At 42.2% G+C, this 16,167-nt stretch overlaps 1 protein-coding gene across 4 annotated transcripts in view; it reads right to left on the bottom strand.

The window, feature by feature from the left end:
• Positions 1 to 16,167, bottom strand: part of ARHGEF26 (Rho guanine nucleotide exchange factor 26) — a 119,084-nt gene that overhangs the window by 55,732 nt on the left and 47,185 nt on the right. The gene's annotated exons all lie outside the window — the stretch shown is intronic.

Raw genomic sequence — 16,167 nt, 5'->3', positions numbered from 1 at the left:
AAACAAGTCTGAGGGGCGCCTGGGGGCCTCAGTCATTTAAGCATCCAGTTTCGGTTCAGATCATGATCTCAGGGTCGTTAGATCGAGCCCTGTGTCTGGCTCCATGCTGCTGAGCGAGGAGCCTGCTTAAGATTCCTTCTCTCCCTCTCCCGCTTCCCCTCCCCCACTTGCTCTCTCTCTCTCTCTCTCAAAAAAAGAAAGTCTGAAATAAACCTAATTCTGAGTCCTTTTTCTGAAAATAATCATATTATTTTAAATCTAATAATATGCATGACATTTAAATGTACTCAGAAATTATTAAGATTGCATTTTAGGGTTGCGATTTGGGGTGTGTTTGTATGTATCTATCTATATGGTGTCCAGTCCAGTGAAAATTAAATTTCAGATAAATGAGTTATTTTGTAGTACAGGTAATGTGCAAAAATAGTGAATGGGACGTCTTGAGCATCCTGTATTTTATCTGGCAACCCTAGAGGGCAGCCAATTTCAACAGCACATCAAAATCAGATATTTGAAACAGGTTTCTACCCAGAGCACTGCTGCTCAAAATGTAGTCCATAGACCAGGAATCTAAGAGCTTACTAGAAATGAAGAATCTCATCATCCACGTCCATCCCCCCAATCCGAACCTGCATTTTATCAAGATCTTCAGATGATTCGAATACACAGTAAAAGTTGAGACAAACCTCCCCTAGAGCACACTTACTGTCCATGTTTGGAGGGATAGGAAAATCTGCTAGAAAGAACTGTCACTGTGTGGCCAAAGCATCTTCCAAAAAAAGTGTAACGAAGGTGAAATTAACAGTAATTTCTAATGTTGACCTCTGGAACAATCATACAGGAGAAATTTAGTTTTCTTTTTCTTTTAAAGATTTTTATTTATTTATTTATCTGAGAGAGAGAGATAAAGTGCGTGCACACAAGCAGGGGGGAGGGGCAGAGGGAGAAGCAGACTTCGCTGAGCAGGGAGCCTAATGCAGGGCTCAATCCCAGGACCCCGGGATCATGACCTGAGCCAAAGGCAGACACTTAACCAAGAGAGCCACCCAGGCACCCCATGAGAAATTTAGTTTTCAATAACCTCTTTAACATTCATCACATCATCACTCCTAATTAGTTTGCTGGGTGGACTCCAAATACAAAATTCAAGGCTGACAGTGAATGAGACAACAGAAATTTACACAAGATGATTAATAGTAAATATAAGCTAACATTTTCTCACATTTGCATCTCAGTTATTTTCAAAGAATACTCTGGCACTCAGCAATAAAACAATCCAGATTTTAAGAGGTTTTGATTTTACACATTTACATGTACATTAAGTGCATTGTAGTATATACTGTATTTGTTTGTCATCATTACCGATTTTATTTTAAACGTTTCCATAGGACTTTAAAAGATGAAGAAATATACCTTAACGCCTAGAAGACTAAAATTACTTATGCTCAGAGAAAGCATAGAAAAATTTTTATTTCCTTTAAGGAGGATTTAGGGAAAATAATCAGTAGGATTCCCATCCATAGATGTAACTGGCCTAGTTATCCAAGCCTTTTGTTTAAAACAGCAAAAGAAAAAACTTAAAGCACGCTTGGCTGGGCTATTTGCCTTTCCTTCCAAAGGTATCAGGGTTAATATGCACAATTCTTAAACAGTAGGTTAGAAATACCAAATTATGTTCCAAACTAGCTTCATATCACTTTTTCAAGACTAGTCTATTAACATTCAAGTACAATTATCAAACACTCTCCTAAAAGTTTCAGCAATTGCAAAAACAACCTACTCCAAACCCCTATGTTTGCTAAAGGACATTTAAAAGCCATTTCTTTTTTTTTTTTTTTAAGATTTTATTTATTTGACAGAGAGAGAGAGAACAAGCATGGGGAGTGGCAGGCAGAAGCAGAGGGAGAAGCAGGCTCCCGGAAGAGCAGGGCGAGCCCGACGTGGGACTCGATCCCAGGACCCCAGGATCATGACCTGAGCTGAAGGCAGTCGCTTAACCAACTAAGCCACCCAGGCACCCTAAAAGCCATTTCTTAAAAGATATTTTCTATATAGACTAGTCCCTGAATTCAAGAAATCCATGTTATATTGGGAAGGTAAGGCTGATAAACACAGATGATACAGAAAGAACACGTATGCATACAACCACATGTTGGAACATATGTGCCTAAGGGTGGTGGTGTCAGTATCTTTTTTTTTAATTATATGAACTATGTATGTTTTTAATTGGGGTAAAATATATGTAACATAAAATTTGCCATTTTAATCATTTTTAAGTGTTACAATTCAACGGCATTAATTACATTCACGATGTTGTAAAATTTTCACCACTATTTCCAAAATATTTTTATCACCTCCAACAGAAATATTATATGCATCACCTAATAATGCTCCATTTCCCCTCTCCCCAGCCCCTAATCACTTCTTTGTGGTGGGGGGGGGGGTGCTAAGGGGGAGGGAGCATGAGAATCCCAAGCAGGCTCCACACCCAGTGCAGAGCCCAACACGGGGCTCAATCTCACAACCCTGAGATCACGACCTGAGCTGAAATTAAGAGTCAGATGCTTAACCAACTGAGCCAGCCAGGCGCCCCCTTCTGATCACTTCTAATCTACTTTCAATCTCTATGAATTTGCCTATTCAAGATATCTCATATAGGTGGAATCATAAAATATTTGTGCTTTTTGTCTTGCTTATTACCCTTAGTGTAATGTTTTCTAGGTTAATCTATGCTGACACATGTAACAGAACTTTATTCCTCTTTATGGCTGAATAATATTCTATTGCATATATATATATATATATATATATATATATATCATATTACGCTTATCCATTCATCTGTTGATGGACACTTAGGCTGTTTCTACCCTTTGGCCATTGTGAACAAATGATACTGCTATGAACATTTGTGCACGAGCATCTGTCTGAGTCCTTGTTTTCAAGTCTTTGGCACTATATACCTAGGGATGGAACTTTAACCTCACTGACTCTGCCAAAAATAGTATACATCAAGAAGTCACAGTATAATACCAAGAACCACTACAGAAGAAGCTGAGTTATATGCCAAGGAGAGATGACTTCATGAAATGAAAGCTGAATAGGAAATGATCGTTTCCTTCCCAACACCCACAGATGAGTAGCCCATGGGAAGCATGGTACCCGTGAATACAAGACCTCTAACAGAGGCATACGGTGAAAAGTCCAGAGGGCCAGTGACTGACAGCGAGGACAGGTGTGAGGAGAATGGCATTAGTGGGAGCAGAGGGGCAGGGGAAACAACACAGCTATAGGAACGAATCGGGAAACTGGCATTCAGTGGGACTGACGTGTTGGCCACAGGAGGACCCATGGCAGACAATGAGCGTTGAAAAGCAGGTCAGGGCCAGACTGCAAAGGCTTGACTGTATGCTGAGGAGCTTGAGCTTCATCTGTGGACAATGAGAACTACTGGAGGTGATGAAGACAATCAATCATCCGACCAGAGAAAACTGGGGTAGAGAAGGGGTGGGGTACAAGTGGGGAGAGGACAGACCGCAAGCAGGCCAGCAAAACGGCTAATGTGGGCATCAAGCCTGGCAGTAGGAAATCAAAAAGAGAAGACACAGAGTAGGGTAACAATTTGGAGGAAAAGTTCACAGAAAGAAAAAAAACCTCATCAGATGGGAAGTCAAGGAAGATGCTGGGATGTCTATTCACGATTTCCACCTGGGTAGCAGGGGGGGGCATTGAATTATGCACAAAGACAGGGATTTAGGAGGAGCAAGGGGAAGCAAGAAGGAGCAGCTTAATTTCACCTTAGACACGTCAAAAGGACAGCTAAAAATACACGTCTGTGAGAATTCAGAGCCACAGGAGTTCTAGGTAGTACGTAGTCAGGACTAGTTCACTTCTAGCTGGTTTTCATATAAATGCAAAATATTTGTTCATTATTTTAACTCCACGCGTCTTTTGGGAAAATGTTTAAAGAAAACTGAAAAAATAAGAAACCATTCATAAGGTCATTATCATGTAAATCTAAGAAATAAATGTCTCAGAGGCAAATAGCCCTTACCGTTTCTTGTCTTTAACTATTATAGTCTGAAGGAATGCAAGTACATAACCAAAAACAACAGTAACTTGGCTTTTCCCAATGAAAAGGAAAATTCATTTATCACAGTAAAAGCCTTGCCAAAGTACAAGATGAAAAACAAAGCACTAATGAAATATGTGTTTATGCTACTTACTTCAATATACTATAAACCAAGCCACCCATCTTTTATTTTGACATTAGCATAATTAAGACATAATTTAAAGCTTCCTATGTTAAATTATCTATTGGTTATTTTGGCAAATTTGCATATTTTACTAAGTGAGCTGAGCTACAAAAAAGACCAAGAAAGTTATTACTGAAGAATGAGATATTATTTCAATAACCAAAGATGTTAGAGATCCAAATCAAACCTGAAGCCAAAGTAAAAGCATTCTGGTTCCCTCAATGAAATTTAAATGAGTTTGTGAAGTAATTTGGCTTATTTGAAGGACATTTTAATGGAAATGTATTTCAGCCCTGTGAATTTTTTCATCTCTGTAGTATTACCAAGATGATCATGTTTTATAAACAATCATGTTACACAACCTTTCTCTCCTCTCTTTCTTTCTTTTTTGCCACTAAAATTCTAATCTCATCACTAAGGTCTAGATTTTGAGAAACCTCTGATGGACCAGAAGAGGCTTCCTGGAAACAGTGCCTCCTAACCAGAAACCCAAGTGAGCCCTGTTTGACTGTTGACTCACGGGCACCAGCACCATCACGGCCATGCTTCGAATGATTGTGACCTGCCCGCGCGAGCTCCCCAGTTGTGCAGAGAATGGTCAGACCCCCAAGGACATCACGGTGGCCTCTCAGGAGTTGGGACTTCAAGATGACTTAAAGACAAGTCTATGGTAGAAAAGCTTAATCATGGCCTGTATCCTTTTTCCTCTAATACTTCCTAGAACTGTAAGAACTATGTATTCTCTAGGCTTTTCGTGGCTGCTTTAGCAAGTGACGGTCTTAAAAGCAGGACTGCATTGTGGGGTAAAAACAAAGTCAACAATGAGGTAGCTGTTTTTTATATACTCGGCACATGTCCTTTTGTTAGCTTCCCCTTCTCCCTTCTGTGATGGGTAGAAAAGACACAAATGTGAGCTATAAATGTACCCATACCATACTAACAGCCTTCTTAATAGTCAGTTGGTAATGTGACTGGCATGTCAGACAGGAGTGTTCCTCAGAGCTCTTGAGGACTGTAGGGTAAATCTACCAATCTATAGGGGGGATTCAAATGTATTTAATATAGACAACAAATGTGATTCAATCAGTCAACCAGCAAAATCTCCTCCCATGTGTCTAGCTCAAGGTGACAGGCTTTGGTAGATGTCAAGGAGCAAACAATTGATATGTATGACCACCAAGCCCAGTGCTACATGCTTCCCATATATACTGCCTCATTTAATTTAATCTCCAAGCCTACTTCATGAGATGGCTATTAGACCCATTTTAGAGATGACAAAACCAAGGCTAAGAGAGCTCAAGTCAAAACTCAAAAACAACTGAGCCTCAGTTTGAACCAGTCAGGCTTTTCTGAGTCCAGCACCCATGCTCAAACCACTGCTTCTGCCCACAGATGCCCGCTCAGCTTGCCTATGAGCACCAGCCAACCTTCAATCTAGACATCCAGCAAAAAGACTAACAGCTGGAGCTGAGAAAGAACCGTAGTATTTTCCAAGAAGACCAGCTGTCGAATCATCTCAGCACGTAAATCACACACATCAACATAGTAAAGCCTCTCACCGTGGATTTATGCTGTGGCAAGATCCGCAGGGCAGCGGAAAAGCTGTCAGCCACCCCAGGGGCAGCCTCCAGGGGAGTCAATCGAGAAGGCCACAGCCAGTGATGTGTTCTGGTCCTGGCTGATGCACCAGAAGAAAATGCTGGTTTACAGGTGCCCGGCGAAACTCAGTCATTCATTTTTTGCCCCCCTTGTACCCTGCTGCCCTCCACTTTGCCTACCAAACCCCGGCTCATCTTTCAAGTCTCAGATTAAATTTCATCTCTTTCAAGAAGCTTTCCCTGACCCTCTGGGCTGGGTCATTTCATGTCTTTATAAACCCCTTATACTTCTCCTTTGGTTTCCCTACTATGGTTGTAACTAATTATATAGATTGTGTTTACGTTGTCTTTCTTAGCAAGGTCTAGAGGACAGGGACCATGTCTCCTTTGTTCAAGTACCTGATCCTAACCACAGTATGACCAAAAAACCTGGTCATAGTACCTGAAACATATTAATCAAATATCTGATGTGAATAAATCAAATTTGTGTTTGAAATAGAAAATTAAAGATGAAACATGTTCCAGTAATTTTTTTTTTTTTACTGGTATTTTGCCAAACATGTAATACCCACAAATTGGTCAGTCTCTACTTTGCTTTACTCACCGATAAATCAAGTGAACATGTATTACTTTTTTTTTTTACCACAGACTGGGTTCCCAGAACTATGCTAGGCACAGTGAGGGTCACCAACCGATAAAGACACAAAAGTCTTTTACAATCCTGTCAAGTAGGGTCCCCAGAATGAGGCCCAGTCCAGCCCAAGTCTCTTCAGTGCCAGCCACACTCTCTGAAAAACCTGTCGGCCTGGCCCCTCCCCCACCCAATTTAGGGAGGACTCTAGCCGGGCTAAGAAGCACTCAGTGCTCTAGCCGGAGAAGCCCAGAAAGTAGGGCTCTGGTTATAATCACTGCTGTCCTGTGCCCTTCCTGGAATGGCGTCCTTTCCAGGTATGCTTCCTTCATGAATATCCATCTGCCGAAAGCAAACGCAAATCATTCTTGGACTTCTTCCTCACCTGAATGAGCTGTCAATCGAAACAGCTGCAGCATCCCACCAGAGAGAGTCATATTCACTTACGCTGGAGACATGTAACACGCCAGGCAGGTTTCACATGTCTAAGTTGCTGTTATATAATAAAATATCTTCACTAAACACAGAAATATTCCAGATAAGTGGCAGCAAACTATTTGCTGCTAGAAATACTTTCCTAACAGAGCACCAACAGAACATTCTGTACTCTACCAAAAATGAATTTATATTCTGCTGCAGATAAGTGAGATCTGGGGCTTGTTCATTTGGGGCTTTGTGTTGGTGGTCATGTCGACACTAAAGATCAGCACTGATTTAAGACTACTCTGGTTTGGGGAAAGCAGTGCAGGACAAGAGTACCACCACTAACCCATGGCAGGCATCGTTAACCAACTGTGGCCCTCTGCCCAGATGCACAATCTGCTCTCTAGGCAGACATTCGAGACCAAGCAAAACAGATGAATAAGATGAAGTTCCCCTACGAATCCTTCACCAGACTTGCAATGATGGAAAATGTGTTAATCTGACAAAAATGGAGGGCTGTTGCTTCTCAGTCAGACTGCCCTCCATCCTGATCTGGTAAAAGTCTCACAAGGTTTCCTCCTTAGCAGACTATGTATCTTGTCATGCTCTATTTTAGCTTTTCCTTCTGAAATTTTGTCTTTGAATGGATAAGGGATAAGGGTTGAAATTAAGAGTGGTTGGGAATGTGAGATAAAATAAAAATTCTAACCAAAAAATGTTCCGGTAGCCCTAACTCCCGTTCTGATACCTCCTGCTTGATCCTTAAAATCTCTAGGATGGTTTTTGTGAAGAGATTCTTATCATCCTATGAAAACCTCTAAGATCAGCCTAGGCATAGGACAGAAGAGACTGGGGTGAAAGAGAGAAACTAAGGGTTTTCCTACCCTCAATGCCACACAACACAGAGCTTGCTTGGGTTTAAATCCTGCTCCCCCGGGTACCTTCAGTTCAAGTCACCTACCAAATCCCAAAAAAGGAGGGTGGATCTGGGGGCCAGGGAAGAGAAAGACAAAGAGAGACTAGAGAGCTAAGTGCCCCCGAGACCCTTCCATATCACTTAAGGCTCCCCTTTAATTAGTTCTTCCTCTCACTGATAATGTGCATGCTCGAAGGAATAGAAACTGGACCATATCAAGATAGGAAAACCGTATTTTAAAAGTTCTTGCAATTTTAATGCCATTAGACTATTTTCACTTAAAAATGAGAATTTAAAGTATTTACCATCTGAATCTACTTCACAAAAATATATTGGAGGAAAAGGGGCTTGTTCCCATGGTAACTTACTGCATGCTAGATTCTCTTGTTTCAGTGCTACTCTCGTGCATTCAAGCATACTGTAATTCTCCCAGAATGAGGGTCACATGCTAACGAATGACAGAAAGCACGAGCCAGTCTTCTTATCGAAACGTCCTTAGAAGAGATGAATGCTGCTGTATGAATGAATGGGCCTGTGATGCCCTGGGTTATTATGGACAGTTTTACAGTTTTTAATTTTTGTTTTATTTGAGCACAACTATTAATTTCCACACAATGGAAAATCACTCCCCAATTTTATATATGACCATGGAGAGGGAGACCAAGTATGCCTGGTTCATCACTTGATCTCCAGGACCTAGTAAAGAATAAGCACTCAATAAATGTGCCGAACGAATCAATACTAGATGCCTGTTCTTCCCCCTTGCCCCTCTGTTAAAGTGCCATCTTCCAAGGAGAGCAACAGTGGGTGATAATACGAAGCAAGTATCCACCAGGTGTGATTTCATAACTACATTAGATTACCAGGATCCTCATGGCATTGGTGGGCTGGGGCCAGGTGGCTCTGAATACCTCTGCTGGTTGGCAAATATCGCACATGCGTGTTTACGCCTTTTACGCAGCATCTGAGATACTGGGTTTGTAACCTCAAGAATAATTCTGCTAATCCATTGCCTGGCAAAAATCCTCTGAAAACTCAAAACCTAGGCAAGATTTATGACTTCTAAGGAACTGTTTCCTTTCATTACATGATAGTTACATAACCAATTCTCTGACCCATTTACATTGGCTACCTAGAAGAATACTACTGTGCTTAACCCTGACTCCTGGTAACACCAGCAGGAGAGGTAGCTGAGCACATGGGCTCTCCTCATCACTACCCGGTTTTCTATTTCCCACTTAAATGGCCACACTCATTTCCCACTCAAACATGTCATTTACTGTAAGTTGCCTTGAGCCTTTTGTGGATGCAGTTGGGAATATAAATTATCAATTATAAACAAACCAGGAAAATGTGGATTCTTGGTGGCTGCTGGGAAACAGCACCAAGAATGAATTTATAGAATACTGGAACAAAGTCAAGTAAAACAAAACAGTCTTCATGCTGAAGCCCCCCCTTCCTATTGTGGGTTGGTCGTGCTGGAATAAAATCAGTACACAAACGAACACGTTTCTCTTCAGGCACTATTTCCAGATCCCTTTAGGTGTGCCCACAGTATTTCAATCAGAATTCAATCCACAAAGAAAAATGACATTTAAAGTAAGCGCCGAATCTTTGCAACTCTTTTTCTCTTTCTTAATCATGCCCCCAAAATTTGCCTTCCTAAAGAAAGAAATGCTTCTTATGGCTCCCATCAATTTCATCAAAAAGAAAAAGGGACCAGGACACAACTTAGAAAAACTATAAAAGGTCAGTTTCCTAAGTCATAATACTCTAGGAAAAATGATGCTTGTCTAGGCAAGGGAAATAGAATTTCATACCCTCTCTGACATTTTTCAAACCTGCTCCAGTTTATGCAGCAGCTGGCTCCAGTCCCCACCCCACTCCCTCCGGACAGCCCTCTCCAGCTTTCGTCAAGGACTTCTAAAATGCTTTCCTGGGCGCCTGGGTGGCTCAGTTGGTTCAGCGACTGCCTTCGGCTCAGGTCATGATCCTGGAGTCCCGGGATCGAGTCCTGCATCGGGCTCCCTGCTCGGCGGGGAGTCTGCTTCTCCCTCTGACCCTCTTCCCTCTCGTGCTCTCTCTCTCTCATTCTCTCTCTCTGTCAAATAAATAAACAAAATCTTTAAAAAAAAATAAAATAAAATGGTTTCCTTTTAGAAGGTTATTGGCACTGATTAGCAAAGTATCCAAAGAACAGCATCTATGGGATAAACAAATTCTCATCCTAGTAAGTGGATTTGAGATAATGATAAGTTTCTGTTTCTTCGTTTAGTAAAACAAAACGAACAACTGAATGGAGAAGAAGACCGGGTCAAGCTTTGGTCCTGCCACACACAGTAATCAGCCCCCTAAACCACCAGCATCACAGCAAAGAGGGAGACACTCCGGGAAGAATGGAATAGAGCCCACGGGGCAATGAGAGGGGAGCATGAAGGAACAAAAAGAGGGAAAGTGAGATCATTAGCCTCCAAATCACCTCCTCAATACCAAAGACCAGGGTTCCTGCTTCTTCTCTTTCTCCGTATTAGGGAAATGTAATCTCTTATCTCACAAGTAAACTCTATTAGATAATAATAGTTGTAAGGGAATACACTTCCAGATAAAGTCAATTTCACACGTACTGTAGCAAGGCCAAGTGTGTACCATTACAATGCACCTCTGGAAAATGTGTGCAGGCTCAGGAGCCAAATGGCCTAGGTTCAAATGCCAGTCCTCTCTTTTATTAGCGGTGTAACCTTAGGCAACTTGCCCAACATCAGCAAGTCCCATTTCCTCATTTGTAAAATGGGAATACTAATGGTATGACCTCACGTGGTTCTCATGATGACTGAATGAATTAAAATACGTTAAGTGGTTAGAACATGGTCTGGCACATGGTACACGTTCATTAACATTAATTATCATTTAAAGTCCAACAAATGCCTTTCTCTCCTATAGGAATTCACAGAATTCACAGATCTTGTAAATAATGCCAGTAAGCAGTCTTGCTTTTCCAGTCCACTCTGTTCAAAGACAGCAAGCCTAGCTCCTATATTTCCGTCAATTTAAGTCTGGGTGGGAGGGTATAATTTAATCCTGCCACCCACCAAAAAGGCTCAGAATCACAGGGATGCACGTTCTCAACAACTTTTTAAATTTCTTAATAGGTACTTATCAATGACAAAATTAGAGGAGGATCTAATTGGTCCTTTTGAGGTCCTAGTCTTTGGTACCTCTTCAGTGAGTTGCAAAGGGGAAAGCAACAAACTAGGGCCAACTAACCACCTTCTGCCGAGAAGTACTAGAACATTACTTTACACTGTAAGAACTCATGTCACAACGAAGAGGCTTGAAGCTAGGCAAGGCATAGACACACTTGGCAAAAACACAAAAGGCACCGTGTTTCTGTGTGGGGCTCCCTGTGGTAGGCTGAATGAATCATGGCCCCCAAATATGTCCATGTGCTGTGAATATGTTCTGTTACATGGTAAAAGTGACTTTGCAGATGTAGTTAAGGATCTTGAGATGGGGAGGTCATCCTGGCTTTATTCAGGCTCAGCGCAATGATAAGAGTCCCTCTAAGCAGAAGACAGGAAGATCAGGATCAGAGAGAAGAAGTAAGGATGGAAGCAGAAATCAGAGAGAAAAGAAAACACGATGCAGTTGGCTTTAGAGATGGAAGAGAGGGTCATACGCCAAGGAATGGGAATGCAGGGTACCTCTAGGAGCTGGGAAAGGCTCAGAAGCAGATCACCGTCTAGAGCCTCCAGGAGGAACTAGCCCTGGTGATACCTCAGGTTCAGCCCAGTGAAACGGACTTCAGACTTCTGACCTTCAGAATTGTAAGAGAAAAAATGAAGTGTTGTTTTAAACCACTAAGTTTGGGGCACCTGGGTGGCTCAGTCATTAAGCATCTGCCTTAGGCTCAGGTCATGATCCCAGGGTCCTGGGATTGAGCCCCGCATTGGGCTCCCTGCTCGGCGGGGAGCCTGCTTCTCCCTCTCCCACTCCCCCTGCTTGTGTTTCCTCTCTCACTGTCTCTCTCTCTCTCTCTAATAAGTAAATAAAATCTTTAAAAAAAAAAATCTTTAAACCACTAAGTTTGTAGTAATTTGTTACAGCAGCAATAGGAAACTAGTAGATCCCCTTAATTCATTTTGGAATCTTTGTCTTCGAACCCCTGTTCCTTCTCCCATAGCTAATATCCAGTCTCTGCTTGGAGGCCCCTCCATTACTCGTGGGCCTGACTTCAGAGCTTCATCAATTCCAGAAAGCGAAGGTCCGAGACCCAGCTGCCTCTCCTACTCATTCACTCAGTGACTGTTCACTGAACACCTACTATGTACCAGGCTCTGTTTTAGGCACATAGCACACACAGCCCAGGGCAATTCCCACAAAAATCCCCTAGCTCCTAGGGAGATGAGCTCTCCCTGCTCTACTCCTTCAGGGCCTACTGGAAGACTGTACAAAAAACTGTTAGCACCACTGATGAAAAACTGATGAACTGATGAACAAAACACTTTCTCTTTCAGGTCCACCAAAAGACACTTAAAAAGGTAAGAGACTTTAGTATTAGGTAACTGCCAGAAAAGAGGAGGGAGATGGGGAAGTGAAGGAATGGATGGTATGAGCAAAGATGGAAACCCACAGCTTGTGCCCAGGGAAGGGGGTGGTGGGCCCGAGGGTTTTTTTAAAAACTTTTTAAAAACTCCTTTTTTAAAGGAGTCCATGACACAGAGAAGTTGTGGACCACCGGCTTTGTATAAGGAAAACAGCTGACACAGAAAGATCCTCAGAAACTGGGAAATTACTGGAAGGTGAAATTATAAATGTAGCCCGGGCCTAGACTGGGAAGAACCTGGAGTTCCCACGGTAAGCAGTTTCAGTGCCTTCCTTAAGTAATTGAGGACGACAGAGATTTCTTCTATTTTAGGAAAGTAAGCAGGAGGTAGCCGGGGAAGGAACAGGGTGTAGGGCTGAAGACTGAACTGTGGTGTAAAGAAGAAAGCAAGAAGGCCAGTCACAGTCTACACCCATAATACACATAGAACAGGAGTCTGGCAGTTCCTCAAAATGTCAGAGTTACCGTAAGACCCAGCAATCCCCCGCCTAGGTATATACCCAAGAGAAATGAAAACATGTTCACACAAAAATCTGCACGCAGATGTCCATGGCAGCATAATTTATAATGGCAAATAGAAGAAACAGTCCAATGTCCACCAACTAATGAATGGATCAATAAAATGTGGTCTCTCCATACGATGGAATATTACTCCGCAACAGAAAATACTGGCACATGCTACAACATGGATGACCCCAGGATGAACCCATGGATGAACACATTACATTAGGTGAAAGAGGCCAGTCACAAAAGACCATATATTATATGATTCCCTTAGAATGCAGTATCCAGAAGAGTCAGATCCATAGAAACAGAAAGTGGACTGATGGTTGTCTAGAGATGGGAAGTTTGGGGGGAAAATGGGTGTTGGGAGCTAATGGATACAGCCTTTCTTTCTGAGGTGATGAAAATGTAAAATTGATTGTGGTGATCTCTGTTCAGCCTGTGAATGTACTAAAACCCACCAAATTATACAACTTAAACAGATTATTTGTATGGTATATGAATTATCCTCTCAATAAAGCTCTTTAATAAAAAGGGCAACAGCTGGGAAATGGACAGAAGGGGTAAGAGCTATATCCATTAATTTCATTCATGCATAAAGCACTGCCTTTTCCTACTTTCCCAGAGAGTGCCTGTGTTATGTGTTTGGTCTCTTTTCAAGTGACTCTTCTGAAAAGTTCCAGGATTTAAACAATATAAGCGAGCTGTCCTGGTTGAGGCAGGTCAGGAGGCCCAGAGTCCAGTTGTTTGGCCTCCCTGACACCCCAACTGGCCAACCCTAACACGCCTTCAAGGAATTCCAGGCCCCATGGAACACAGTCTGAAACCACTCCACAGATCCAAAGGGCTGAGAGATGTGGGAATGTTAAGCATCTCTGCAGGATCATTGAGAGGGAATCTAGCCAAAATCTCCCTAGCCACACCAGGCAATCGGGCACAGTATATCCGCAGTATATCCACACCAAAGCAGCCCTGCCCCACTGCACGGGCCTTTGACCCAAGTAACAACTGTTAGCCTTCTGCTCCCTCACCAGACAAGATTCCTCAGTGAAAGGGGACAATGGTTTCATTTATGGAAAGCTAAGAAAGGTTTGCTTTTACACCCTCCCAGAAGACTTTCAGAGAGGTCCAGTGATGGCAATTTAGTCCAGAAGAGTCCAAATGTTCCAAAAATTTTACCTAGTATTTGACCACAACCAAGATGCTTACTCTCTTTAATAATGCTAAATTGAGGATCATAAGGCACATTATCTATTCCTTTAGAGAAATTTCTATAGTATATGGACTTCTTAAATCTACATGTGCTGCTGCCAGGCAATAGTTTATAAACTGTGAGCAGTCACATTTCACCAATGTTTGTGTTCTCTTTTATGCATGCACCCCCTCCTCTTATTTCCCAACCTTAACATTGGCCCCAAAGCACACTTCTTCTGCAATGGTATTTTACTCTTCATGATACCTCCCTACCCCCCCCCCTTTTTGCCCCTGCTTCAATCCACTTTTAAGAACCTACCAAAATTCCTTCTAAAAACGCTGGTCGCATCATCCCCTTCTTCTAAACCATTGATGGAACCCAGCTGTCCAAACCAAATTTCTAACTGTTGGTTTCTAACCACACAACTCCCTCTAAGAAAGGCCCATGGATGCATACCTCTTCTTGGTTCCTTCCCAACCAGCTCTCTGAGCCACTTCTACAAAAGCCAGTCTACATGGCTGCACCCACCTATATAATGCGGAAGGACAAGGTCACTGCAAAATCTCCTTGCATTGCTTGCAAAGAATGTTCACACAAGATCACCACAACTAGGTCATTTGCCAGCATACGCAATGGCTGGACTATAGAGAGCTAACCCCTGACAGTCTGCAGGCAGTTTGTCATCCTCTAGCCTTCTTTCTTTTTTACTGACATCTTAATAGCTGTCGTGGAAACTCCTGCATAAAGCTTAATCTGGACTTTGGCCAGTATACACATACGCGTGCATTTGGTCACTTGTCCATCAAAGAGGCGCCCCCAACCACACTCTCCATCCTCCCTTCCTGCCAGAGAAGCAGAGCCGGCTCTCGGCTAGTTGCAGGAATTTGACAAAGACTAAAGAAACTGCCTCTTCTATAGTTTACTCAAGGGAAAGCTGCACTGTGATCCTTTGTAGGGATCCCTTTGTAGGAGACCACTTCAAAGGAACGCAAAAGGCTACCCCCGTGGGAGGGAAGGGGTGTGCTACTGGAGAGCAGGACCGCATGCGGACCCACCACTCAAGTTGTCAGCAGCTTCTCTAGTTTCTGTAATGCAGCAGAAACTGAAGATGCCCTGGTGCCTGTGTTAACAACGTGAATTTCAACTACAGAATTATCATCTGAGAGCTTAACTAGACCTTATAACACCTTCCAAGTGGTCTTATTCTTTCTATTAAGCAGTTGTCCTTTTTTCTAGGGGCTTTCCTTAGAACTCATCATAGTTACGCAAAATAAATACCCACCGGCTTCTTTCTAAAACAAAACTAAACAAAACATACGGTAGAAAAAAAAATATTTTTGGCAAACTAAAAAACCGTAATTCACCCATAGAGCATTGTTCCATGAGAAGGGGTCTCTGAAGCAAAAAATCATTTGGAGGCTTTATTATTATTATCCATGGGCAATATATTCAATAAACCATGCCAAATTTACTATGTTATCTCTAGGAATTTTAAAGAACTCATGACTTTGGAAAAATATAATTTCATGAAGGCTTGCTTTTCTTCTACAAATGTTCAGGTTTCTGTATATTAACTCCTTACATGTCTTTGTTCTTGTTGTTGTTTAAGGTCAGCTTAAAGATAAACAACAGAAAAAGAAGAGGGAAGTATTTTATTGCCCAGAACCACGAATGAATGCCTGTCCTCCCTCCCTAACAGGTGACATGGCTTTATGATCCACCGCTTTCCTACCCCAAGCTCTACATGCTGGGCCAAGTCAGACTCGAATGGTTGGTTTGATTTAAGTGTAGTTGCAGGTGCAAGGACAGAGGTCAAAATTCTAACCATCACCTTTTCTAGAAACCTTTAAACCAAGGTGAAAGGGATGCCATCTCGGTTTCTTAGACTTTCAAAGCCTGAACTTTACCCTCTACTCTGTGATACGGGTAGTAAAATTCAATTGAAAAAGTAGAGGCTGAAAGCATTCTAGGTAGGAGACACTTCACTGGTAGGTCGTGACTTGCGTGCCATGGGTATCTGCACTACATCTAGGACTTCCAG

This window comes from Zalophus californianus, chromosome 1 (assembly GCF_009762305.2).
Source record: "Zalophus californianus isolate mZalCal1 chromosome 1, mZalCal1.pri.v2, whole genome shotgun sequence".
Taxonomy (NCBI): Eukaryota; Metazoa; Chordata; class Mammalia; order Carnivora; family Otariidae; genus Zalophus; species Zalophus californianus.
This window is presented reverse-complemented; position numbering and strand designations above follow the sequence as displayed.